The sequence below is a fragment of the Pelophylax lessonae genome, assembly GCF_965119305.1.
Source record: "Pelophylax lessonae genome assembly, chromosome: 4".
NCBI lineage: Eukaryota > Metazoa > Chordata > Amphibia > Anura > Ranidae > Pelophylax > Pelophylax lessonae.
Genome location: NC_138771.1, coordinates 407993023 through 408005726, shown reverse-complemented (window position 1 = coordinate 408005726; position 12704 = coordinate 407993023).

The window sequence follows — 12704 nt, the reverse complement described above, 5'->3', positions numbered from 1 at the left end:
TGCTGCCAGGTCCGTACTCGTAATCCACGGGGATTGTTTGTGAAACTGAGAGGCAGACTCCTGCCTTTAAGGTGAAAGCATTTGGACGGCTGCACTTCCACCTGGTTGCCCACACACACCTCCGTTTGCCCATCTGTGGACCCAAGATTCACATGGCAGGTGTTGGTGGCTGGGGGAGAGCACGTCCGCTCTCCTCCCCTTCTTGCTGTGACCTGGAAAGCAACGGCTATGACATCACTTCCGGGTCAGCCTCTCGGTGTCCCCGGCTAGCTTAGCCGAGAAAAAATATTTTGCAATGTGATCTGCACTGCAAAGCATTCAGTGGAGCCAAGGAGACATGTAGGGTCTTTTAGATCCTGCATGTCTCAATAAAGAGAACCTGTCACCTAAACAATATCACATCAAATTGTTAAGTTAAAAAAAATAAAGTTACACCCAGGCACATGAAACCCCCCCCCCCCAAAACATTTTGAGACACACTCACCCCCACAAATATATACATACCACTGAAAACGCATGCGTCGGGCGCAGCTACGCGTGAAAACGTTGATTGCAATACACATATTACATATCGCCACGCACGCCGGAGTGAGAGCAATAATTCTAGCACAAGACCTTTTCTGTAAAACTAAAATGATACCTATAGGGGGCTTTTGAAACTTTGCCTACAGAAAATACAGGCCACTGAAGTTTGTCCCCATTTCCTGGGCACACGCAAATTTAAGGGTTTGGTATGTTAGGTATTTATTTACTTATCGCAGCCTCATCTTTTATATTTTACCAAAAATGTGGGTTTTTTATTGCGTTTGTTTGCCCTAAAATTCACTTTCGTGTGGTTTTTACTTAAATTTCGCATTCCCTAGACATTTGCAGTAATATCGGGTGACATAAAAACTTGAAACTACCTCTATTTTATTCTCTAGGGTGTCTGTTTTCAAAAAATGTATGATGTTTTGGGGTTTTACATAATCTTCAGGACTATTTTTTTTTTAAATGCAAGCCGGCTCTGGCAGTGAAAGGGTTAGGGTGGCATTCCTGCCTTCTGAACAAGAATGACTTGATATAACAAGAAAGTTTTGGTTTTATTCAACCTTCCTTTTAAATAATCTGGAAGCTACCTCCAGGAATCTTCACTTTTGTGCTGCAGAATACATGGTTTAGATACATCTAACAGTTGGGTTAAAACAAAGTTCCTCATTCCTTATAGAAATGCAGAATATCACTGGAAAGGATCGTGGAATAGAAGACATATATCCATCTTTGGCAGTGGCTGGCACAGCCTTTACAATCCAACCTAAAGCTCTTAACACACATTACATTCAATGTTATACAATCTCCTAGAAATAACAACTATATAGTAAGAGGTAACAAACTGTAAAAAAACAAAAAAGAATACTCCAGAGCAGTTATACCCAATTCCTAAACTAGTGTTGTCACTTTCTGTGCTGTTATTGATAATTTATGTGTTCCCACTTACAGTATTCCAATAGATATGAAGTATGAGGATCTACCTGAACTATCCATTCAATTAATATGTTATCTCTATTGGTGGATGTTATTAGTTATTGGGTGTGATGTAATGTGTATATTAACCTCATTTTTTATAAGTATCAATTATGTTTCAAACCATATGTAAAAGAAAAAAAAAATGAACAAATGATGTGAACTACAGATTATTTTAGGGTACTAAGATAGTCCCATTGTTTGTAGATTTTATCCATAATTCAGTATGTAGGGAAGACGTTGGAACTCTTCTCAAAATCTGGGTTCTTGTCACAAAATAAATGTAATAAGGAGGCTATACATGAAAGCTATTTTCATTGTTATTTGATTTTGTTCCATTAGTTCAAAAATTTGATTATGCAAAGAATCTGAAATTATTCGATGCTAGGGTCCCTCTTCTGGGAGTAAATTAAAAGTTATTAAAGGTAAAAAATAATAATATCAGTGTAAATCTAGAAGTAAAACAACAAAATCAGTTAAATCTAGAAGTTATACGCATTGACAGCAATGTATTATATAGGGTTACTTCAAGTCTTTTTCCATACAGTATAACCAACAGAGCATTTAACAAATTTTACGGTTGACATGTATGTTAGTCTTTGCCTAATCCTATTGCACTTGCCAGTGAGTGGGTGTGTGATAGTTTCACTAGCTCTACGCACACTGACATTGGTACATCCATGACACTTTAGACAAACTTATGTGAGTGGATAGGGGAAGGTGGGTTTTGTGGTGGTATTTGTCTCAGGTCATATTTCACAAGTATGTCTCTTGTATGGTAGTCTCTGTTGTATGCAAACATGGGTTTGTATTGAAATATGTTTTTAAAAGATTACTCTGTTGAAAGAATATGCCAATGTTTGCTGAAGACTTTGTAAATCTATCCTGAGAAGTTTTACTACTGGCTCAATACAGTGTGCCATCTGAGAACATGTTTTGAGTAGTTTTTTAATTAAAGGAAAATGTGTGTGTGTTTATATATATATATATATATATATATATATACAGTATATATATATATATATATATATATATATATACCTTCAAGTTTTTGGTTAAACCTGATTTTAACCTTAATCCATCCTGTTCACAGTTGAATAATTGGGCTAACAAAATGACACTATCAGTCTATCACCACAAAATACAAATCCAAATCCATGGGCACTTTCTGTTTCTATGCCAATCAGATGGGAATCCAATTTGATGTCGTTGACTGGATATGGTAATAATCATATTTGGTCAGTGATGTCAGTCAGAATCCTTGTCCTGTTAGTAACATGCAGAAGCCAGCCAGGATCTGTCATTTGCAATGGGAGTAGCTATTGGTGAACATCATTGGGTTGTAAACCATCGTGTTAGTAGGTCATTGGGTAATGCTCATCATGACTGATGTGGCTGTACATCACTGCACAATGTGATTGACATTGGATTTACATTGGGGGCATTGTTTTAAATATTTTTAAAAATCTAATAAAGGACTGTTTTCACAGTGTGGGTACGTTTATTCACTATTGCCTTTTTTGTGAATATGTAACAAGGGCTATTATGTAATCTGTACCTATAAACCTGGGGGGAGGGCTATCTGGGGAATTTATTATAAAGGGAGCTACCAGATTCTGAGCGAGTATATATATATATATACATACATACATACTTTAACTTATTTATAGTTTTTTATTATATTATAGTTTATGATTTTGTGTTTCAAACTTTATCATACCCAAGATTTTATAAAGAAGAACGCACAGTAAAAAAAAATCATATGTAAATAGTTGTTTTGGGCTGCTCATTCTTAAGAATTACATGCAAAATAATGGTACCGCTTTCAGCACCTAAAATCCGAAAGAATCATACCGCTAGGGAGGTTAACCCCCAAGTGCATGACCTTACATTTTTCCACATTAAACCTCATTTGCCATGTAGTTGCTCACCCCATTATTTTGTTTAGGTCCTTCTGTAAAATTTCTATAACCTGATGTGAAGTTATTGCCCTTCTTATCTTTGTGTCATCCGCAAAAAATGAAGATTGAGCTATTTATCCAATCTCCTATATCATTTATGAATAAATTAAACAGAATTGGTCCGAAGACAGAGCATTGGGGTATCCCACTTACCACTCCAGATCAGTCTGAGTACACGTTTTTTATCACCACTCTTTGGACATGCCCCTGTAGCCAGCTTTCTATCCAAGGACGGACCTTAAGTTCCATGCCTACAGATCTCAGCTTGTAGATTAGGTGGAACCTTATTGAATACTTTTGCAAAATCCAGACACACCACATCCACAAGTCTCCCCTATCTAGAGAGCAGCTCACTTCCTCGTAGAACGTTAACAGACTGGTCTGACAGGAAAGACCCTTCATAAACCCATGCTGATTACTACTAATGATACTGTTTTCTTCAGCAGATTTTTGGATATAGGTGTCCTTTTATGAAACGGAGATGAGCAGTGATCCTGTTGATCACAGCTCATTTCCGATCATTCTCAGTTTATGAAACAGAAATGATCATGTTCTTCACTGATCATCTCTTCACAAGGGAATGTGTCATTGACTGACACAGAAACAGCCAGGCTATGAAGCTGCGATCCCCGCACTTCACTGGTGATCTGTGCCAGAATTCGCACTTCCAGATTCACCAGCCTGGAGCTTGTGAAGCGGGGAGTGAAGACCAAATCGGGGGAGAACTGAGGGGGAAAAACGAAGATTATTGACTTCCTTCTTCCTCGTTCAGACCCCCCAAGACAGTAATCATGTCCCCCTGCCATATTTATGTATATATATACATGTATATATATACACACATACATGAAGATATATATTTAATGTGTATATATATATATATATATAATGTATGCATGTGTGTATTCAGTGTATATATATATATATATTTATGTAAGGGGACTATTATTTATTAACATTAGTGGGGATCGTGTACTCAGCAGTGATAATTTATCACTGCTTGTTAAAGCGCGCCAGGGATTTTCATACTACTGTAATTTCGCTTTGTCTCACGAGATTACAGGCGCTCCCATTCACTTCTACACAGATCTCGGCAGTCCTCCGAGAAAACAGTTCTCCTCTGATCACCCTGGGAGAACTGAAGTTCTCCGCTTCATAAAAAGGGTGCCAGAGGAGATAATTTTCCCCGGAGAACTACAGAGAAGCGAACAGAGAAAAAAATTCACCCTTTCATAAACGTACACCATAGTCCCTTATCAACCCATTGTAAATAAACATTTTCTAATTTTAAAGGAGTACATGGTGCTGCTCTGCAACTTTGTGTGCAGGTTTAAGGCCACATTAAAATAATCCCCCCCCCCCCAAATAGTATTTTTTATTTTTATTTTGCATTGGTAAATACCCCCAATACATGGCTGTGTTCGTCTACACTAGCACTTTTTTTTATTTTTACAAAAGCTTGCAAACAACAAGAACTTCCTGCCAAGTTTGTCAATGGATGAGCAAGCTGAACTTTACTTTTAGTAAATTAGACGGGCTCAACTGGTAGTGGCAATGTTAAACCGTGAACAAGACAGGGACATCCAGGAACAGTCCAAGCAGGTTTATTCTGTAGCTTTTTTTCAGCAAGACAATAAACAAATGCAATTCAGTACAGGAGGGCTTTGTACAGCAAGTCTATGGCATAAAACAAACAAAGCATCTGCTGGTCTGACCTGCTGACAAAAAAGCAAGGCACCTCTAAGTGCAGTAACTAAAGACATTTATTAAAAAAAGGTTAAAAAAACACTCACATAGGGCTGGAAGGGACATGAGCAACATAAAGCATAATAGTCCAGGATCCATCCGGAATCTTCTGGGCCACAGTACTATGGTGCGGACACCTGGAGCTCCTCTTCCAGTATATGTGTCCTCTCAGCTGTGTGTGGCGTGAGACTCCTAGCAACAGAGCAGGGACGTGAGCAGCCGGTATCCTGTGAATGTAAACCTCCCATCCACCCGCATCACAGGATACGGGCCGATCACATCCCTGCTCTGTTGCTAGGAGTCTCACACAGCTGAGAGGATGCATATATGCATATACTGGAAGCGGAGCCCCGGGTGTCCGCAACATAGTACTGTGGCCCAGAAGATTCCGGATGGATCCTGGACTATCATGCTTTATGTTGCTCATGTCCCTTCCAGCCCTATGTGAGTGTTTTTTTAACCTTTTTTTAATGAACGTCTTTAGTTACTGCACTTAGAGGCGCCTTGCTTTTTTGTCTTCACTATCTCCAGAGCAGCTTCTCCTCTCAAGTGCAGCCCAGGTGCAGTGACCTACATACTGCCTGACAAGATACACGGAATCGCCCATACAAAATACACTTTTTTCCTGGTCTAACCTGCTAACTACAGTTATGTCAGATGCTGATTAACAGGATTCCACACAATAGGTTTCTCAAAACAGATAGCACATGTATTGTACCTCTTTAGTGTTCTGACAGCGGTCAGACTTTTCAACCAACAGCCGGCTCTCACAGCTGAGAGAGAGAGAAAGACCTTAGCATCAGCAGGCTCACAGGCTTAGGCTGGCCATACATTATACAATTTTCTTGTATAATTTTCCTTTAGATTTACCAAAACCATATAATATGAGGTCAAACCTAAACACTTTCAATTTGTATGCAATCAGACAGGCCCTTGCCCTACACAGTTGAAGTTAAATCTAAAGGAAATTGAATAAGACATTTGTATAATGTATGGCCAGCTTTAAAAGTAACTCCACTTTTTTTGAAAAAAAAAAAAAAATACCCTCTGGGTGTTCAATGTACATTGCAAGGAGTGTGACAAAATTATTTGCAGATTGCTAGCTTTTGTTATTCTGAAGAAATCCTGTGTTTGTCCATGTGGTAAGTGAATCTAAAGGCAGTGGTTTCAAAATTATCAATCAGCTGCTGCACCTGCAGTGCTCTAATGAGGAAACCTGCAGGGTCTGCATCCCTTTAGATGTGATTCCCTACTGTGAATATTTCACCAAAAAGTTACATTTTTGTTTCTGGGGATGCCTAAAAATTATGTTTCTGGGGGCGCTCTGTACACGTTCTATATACAGAACACCTCCAGGTAGCCATATTGCATTGCAATTACAGAAAATTACAGCACTGTAGATTGAAAAGGAAAGTTAATTTTTAATAACATTTATATTTACAATTTGACTTATGTTGCAGTTGTATATTCGATATATATATATATATTTTTTGCTAGTTTTTCTCCCACGAAAGTGGAGTTACCCTTTCAAGCTTAACTGGGAAACTCCACTTTTGCTGGAAAAAAAATAGCAAATAAAGAAAAAATAATATAGCGTATACAATTGTGACACAAATCATATTGTAATCGAATGTTATTAAAAATGACCTTTCCTTTTCAATCTACAGCCGCTGTAATTTTCTGAAAATGCAATGCAATATGGCTACCTGGAGTTGTTCTGTACACACATTGTGTACCGACCACACCCCAGAAATATAATTTCCTGCTTGTGTGATTGGTTCACTGATTTTCCCAGAAGTCCGCCTAAGACACAAGTCAGATTTCAGGCATCCCCTGGAACAAAAATTTCATTTTTGGTGTTGGCCAAATTCCACCCCGGGCACTCCAATGTGTGTTGGAGAGGATGTGGCCAGGTTGGCACTCTCACACATGTCCTATGGTCCTGCCTTTCTTTGCGAAGCTTTTGGGCATCTTTCAACCGCCTGATTGCTGAAGTGACAGGCATATTAAACAAATTAAAAGTTGAACAGGCACTTTTGGGTATAGGAGTGTATTGGTACCCGCCCTCATGCAGAGTGGTGGTCCAACATATCTTGTATTGTGTACGATTGGCTATTACTCGCAAATGGAAAGACACATCTCCTCCCTCGCGAAGGGAGGTACTTCAAATAATGAGAGAATCTTACCAATATGAAAAACTCCTTAGTCCATACTTGTCCAATCCCACCAAATTTAAGGATAGATGGCACATTTGGGAACGTTTTGTAATCAATGAGTCTTAGTGGTGAACCCCTGGCGGGCTTGGTGACCAGTAAACGGAGGGGCTGGCTCCCCCTGGGACGTAAAGAGATCCTGTTAGGGTGTCCCGAGGGGAGCGTACAGCACCTGCTTGCTTTTTCTTTCTGTGCTCTTTAACTCTACCCTTATTATTATCTTCCCTATTAACCGCATTATTCCATATATCTCACATCTTTGAATATGCTTTCAATCCCTGTTGATTGTCTGTATTTGAATTGCCACGTTTTTTATGCATACTGTTCAAGTATCTTCTTTGCATATATTCATACAGTGTTCTTGTTAATTCTGTTTAAAACCAAATAAAAAGATTAAAAAAAAAAAATTCATTTTTGGTGAGCTACTCCCAACAGGAACACGTCTAAAGGGATGCAGACCCAGCAGCTTTCCTCATTAGTGCCCTGCAGCTGCACATCTGATTGATATTTATGAAACCACTCCCATTTGACCCACTCAGCACAGAGGAACAAACATGTATTTCTTCAGAATAAAAAAAAGGTAGGAATCTGCAGCAAAGTTTGTGATAATCCTTGCAATGTACATAGATCACCCAGCAGTGTTAATTTCGTCGACTAAAACCGACTAAAACGTTTTCGTCGACTAACACAATTCAGATGACTAAAATACGACTAAAACTAAAATGGCATTTTAGTCTTAAGACTAAAATACGACTAAAACTAAAATGGCATTTTAGTCAAAAGACTATAACTAAAACTAAATCGAAATTTGCTGCCAAAAATTAACACTGGTGCATGCTCAAAGCATAAATAATAACATATTAGATTTTTCACTCCAGGACCAGCAGTAGTATATAATGAGTTTGGAAATTGTAGAGAAATGCTTAAATAATGCATTACAAATTACAATTGAACTACACCCATTCAATTATAGATGACTAAAATGAGTTTTAGTCGACTAAAATGTAGGGCGTTTTAGTCGACTAAAATATACTGGAGTTTTAGTCGACTAAATACGACTAAAACTAAAACACTTGCAGAAGACTAAAATAGGACTAAAACTAAAATGCCATTTTAGTCCTAAGACTAAGACTAAAACTAAATTGAAATTTGCTGCCAAAATTAACACTGTCACCCAGAGGGAAATGTTTTTTTCTCAACAAAAGTGGAGTTATGCTTTAAAGAACAGCTGAATCTAATTAATAAGCTCTTGCTAAAAAGTAATATGTAAATCTAGATGTGTGGTTGAAGCTCTTTAAAGTCTATGGGTTCCAGGATTCAGACCAGAACTTACTAAGATCTAAGAAAAAGAAAAAGTTTTCTTTATTTTTCTTTCCATAAGGTTTTTATTAAAAATAAAGGAGAACACGCGTAATAGAATGCAATACAGAAAAACATAGTACAAGATAATTGTATAGAACATGGTTTGCTCACAATGTAACTATGAGTCATTTAATATCAAGACTTAACATACCATAATATTGCGATATCTGAAAAGAACCTCATTGTAAACGATAAATGAAAAACTCGTTATTTTCTAGGGATTCTGGATATTGGAAGAGGTGCCTAAGAATTGGGCATAAAGGGAGGGGTTCTATGTGACCCAAGGCATAAAGCCTAGAGATTATTCCAGATCTTTTTTAAACTAAGTATGGTATCATAACGTTCAGTCAAGTAACTATTGTCAAGTTTATCTGAGACTATATTTTTAGCTTAGAGGTCAGATCACTATTTGTCAGGTTAAATGTTGTGGAAGATGTGATTTTGTCCGGCTTGGTTGGGGAGCCATGGTTAAGGATCTTTGTATGTGGGGAGCTTAGATAGGAGTAAAAGAGTAGGTTTCTGTATGAATAAAAGAGGAGAGAGGGTGGGAGATGAGAGAAGTGGGAGGTTATAAGAGGAGTATGGGGAGGGAGGGGGGTTTGGTCAGGGGGCTGGGTAGCTATGTGTAAAATGAATGGAGGGAGGGGGGTAAGGGGGCAGAGGGGGTGGGTTTTAATCTCTCGCTCCCTCTGCCGAGGTAGGAGAAGGGATTGTTAGACTTTTTGAGTTGAAGTATGTCTTGAATAGTACATGTTTTTTTTAATTTTTTTGTTGAAGATATTTATTGAAGGTTGATAGTTATGTGATATATCGTGGGGTGATTTAGGTTGGAGTATCAAGGTGTTGGCAACCGTTCAGGGTATTGGTAGTGGATAGGTCTTGGTATTCTGCTGTTGCCTAGAAATGGGTCCAGCAGGCCCATTTGGATTAGAATTTTACACGCAATGCTAATAAGGCATTCCATTTCTGCTATCTTGGCAATTCTTGCTAGCCACTCTTTGATTAAGGGGGTAAATGGGGAGCCCCAGTGGACTGGTATGCACTGCTTAGCAGCATTTACTATGAGCATGGCAAGGGATTTGAAATAATTGCTATTTCAAAGAGAGGAATGGTGTAGGGGAAATTGTGCTTGGGAGAAGTCAAGCGTATATGTGGTTACCTTAGCAATGATGCGGTGTACCTAGGACCAGACATTTTGGATGTTGGGGCAGGTTAACCATGTGTGCAAAAGAATTCCTCTTTCAAGTTGACATCTCCAGCATTTATGGATGAGGGCAAGGGTGTGGTACCATCGAGCCTGGCTCTTGTAACCATGTTTACAGATCCCTTGTGGATATTCAGAAAAAATTGTCTCCAGTCTTCTGGTGGTAAGGAGAGGGAAAGGTCTTTTTCCCAAGCTGTGCATGCCCGTCCTGGGTTGGATGGGACATCTTTAAATAAGCGAGTGCATTGTGGAGATTAAGTGTCACTGGGGTTTTGTTTTATACATAAAGTTTTGAAGGGTGAAAGGGATCTGGAAACATTGAACTTCCTATCAAAGGAGCAAATGTAATGGGAAATTTGGTTGTAGGTCCATGGGGAGATAGAAGGACCATGCCCGCTTGATGGAAGGTTTTCACGATGTAAGAATTTACCATGAGTGAAAAAGTGGTATGTCAATACGCTGTTGTGTGGCCAGATATCATTCAAGTAGTTGCTAGGCATTCCAGGGGGAAAGTCTGTGTTAAGATGGAGAGATGTAAGGGGGCCAGATATTGAAGATATGGAAGCTGATTTGCAGCTTTTGTGAAAGCATTGAATAGACGGGCCAATTAAAGGGTGGCTGCAGATCTTGGTCGGTATATGTTTCGGGAGCATCCAAGGTAACAAGTGTAGGGGGGATGGGGTAAAGGAAGCCTCAAGGTTGACCCAATCTTTAAATCTGTCATGGATATTAAAAACCAGAACTCTGGTAAGCTGACAGGCACAGTAATCATTTCTAAAGTCTTATAAGCCTATCCCTCCTTGTTTTCCTTATAACAGTCACAAGTTCTGTAGCCCCTCACCATGTGTGGGGTAAACATATACACCTTAAACAATACTGCTTTGATTTAGCATTTTTCTCACCATTGTACTTATAGTGAATTTGCATTTTCCATTCATAAGTGGAACCATTCAGTGAGCTGCTACTGCTATCCAGAGGACACAGCAACTAAGCTAACGCAGCAAAATCCAATCAACTTACCATAAAAGGGAATCCATAATGTTTCATCATATATACATTTCTCTTTTTTATTACATTCAGAACTAAGAAAAATACATGTTTGGAAATATGTTTTATTTCTGTTTAATTAGATAATTATTATTATTATTATTTAGGATTTATATAGCGACAACAGTTTATACAGCGCTTTACAACTTGAGGGTAGACAGTATAAATACAATACACTTTAATAGAATAGGAATCAGAGGGCCCTGCTAGTTAGAGCTTACAATCTAAGAGGGGGAAAGGCTGAAGGAGAAAATAAAAGTACAGTTGTTAGGTGGTTGCCAGATAGGTTTCTCTGAAGAGATGTGTTTTCAGAGATCGTCTGACAGTGGACAAAGTAGGAGATAGCCGGACAGATTGGCGTAGAGCATTCCAGAGGATGGGAGAGGCTCGGGAGACATCCTGGAGGAGAGCATATGGAAGAGGTGACAAGGGAGCTAGAGAGCAGGAGGTCTTGGGAGGAACGAAGAGAATGATTTGCTTGGTATTTTCAGCTCAGGTTAGTGATGTAGCTGGGTGCCAAGTTATGGATGGCTTTGTAAGTTATAGTTAGTAACTTGAATTTAACTCATAGGTTGAGTGGCAGCCAATGGAGGGATTGGCAAAGAGGGGTAGCAGACACAGAGCGGTTTGTAAGGTGGTGTAGCCTGGCAGGAGCGTTCATGATGGACTGAAGGGGAGATAGCCTATTTAAAGTTAGGCCAATGAGAAGGGAGTTGCTGTAATCGAGACGAGAGATGACCAGGGAGTGGAAGCTTTGTGGTGTCGGCAATTATTCTTTTCTTTAAATAGTACATCAGTTTTGTGTTTGAATATATTTTAACAAATTGTATGCTTCTGATAATGCAGAATAACCATCCCGACCTACAAGCCAATCTACAATTTTCACATATATCAGAATTCCACCCTGCAGAAGCATGGCCAGATTTATTTAAAAAAAATGTAGCATTGACAACATTACATATCATGAAACCAGAACAGGAAGCATGTGCATCCTAAAGCCCAGGTAGAGGTAGCAGGCTCTATGAGGTTGATTTACTAAAGGCAAATAAACTGTGCAGTTGCACTCAGAAAAGGCATTTGCTCCAGAGCTTAGTAAATGAGCAGAATCTCTGCTGACTTTAATCATCTAATCATGTGCAAGCAAAAATGCAGTTTTTTTTATTTTCCTTGCATGTGATTGGATATTCTTTGCAAAGTGAAGCTTTACCTCATTTACTAAGCTCTGGAGCAACTGCACTTGCAGACTGCAACTGCACTTCGCAAAGTGCACCGTCTATTTGCCTTTAGCAAATAAATCCCTATGTACCAAACCCTCTGGTTCTCATTATTGGCATTGAAGGAATTTCTGGAGCCAAATTTAGGTAATCAGTTACTCTGTCAACTTCTGGAGAAGGATAATGAGGGTAATGATTGTATTTGGTCAATAATGCAGCCTCCCTGTCAATTTGTTTACATCGAACAGCTGGCTGGGGACTGTCATTCGTGACAGGAGAAGCATAAGTGCAGCGTTAAAAAAGAAAGGACCAAGCACCAAGAAAAGACTCAAAGCTCAATCACCCAGCGCTCTGTACTTGTCAACAAATGTGCTCATGCACAACAATACTAAAAGAAGCAGCCGCCTAAATGAAGCAAAACATGATAAAAAGGTGCATATTAAATACGCACAAG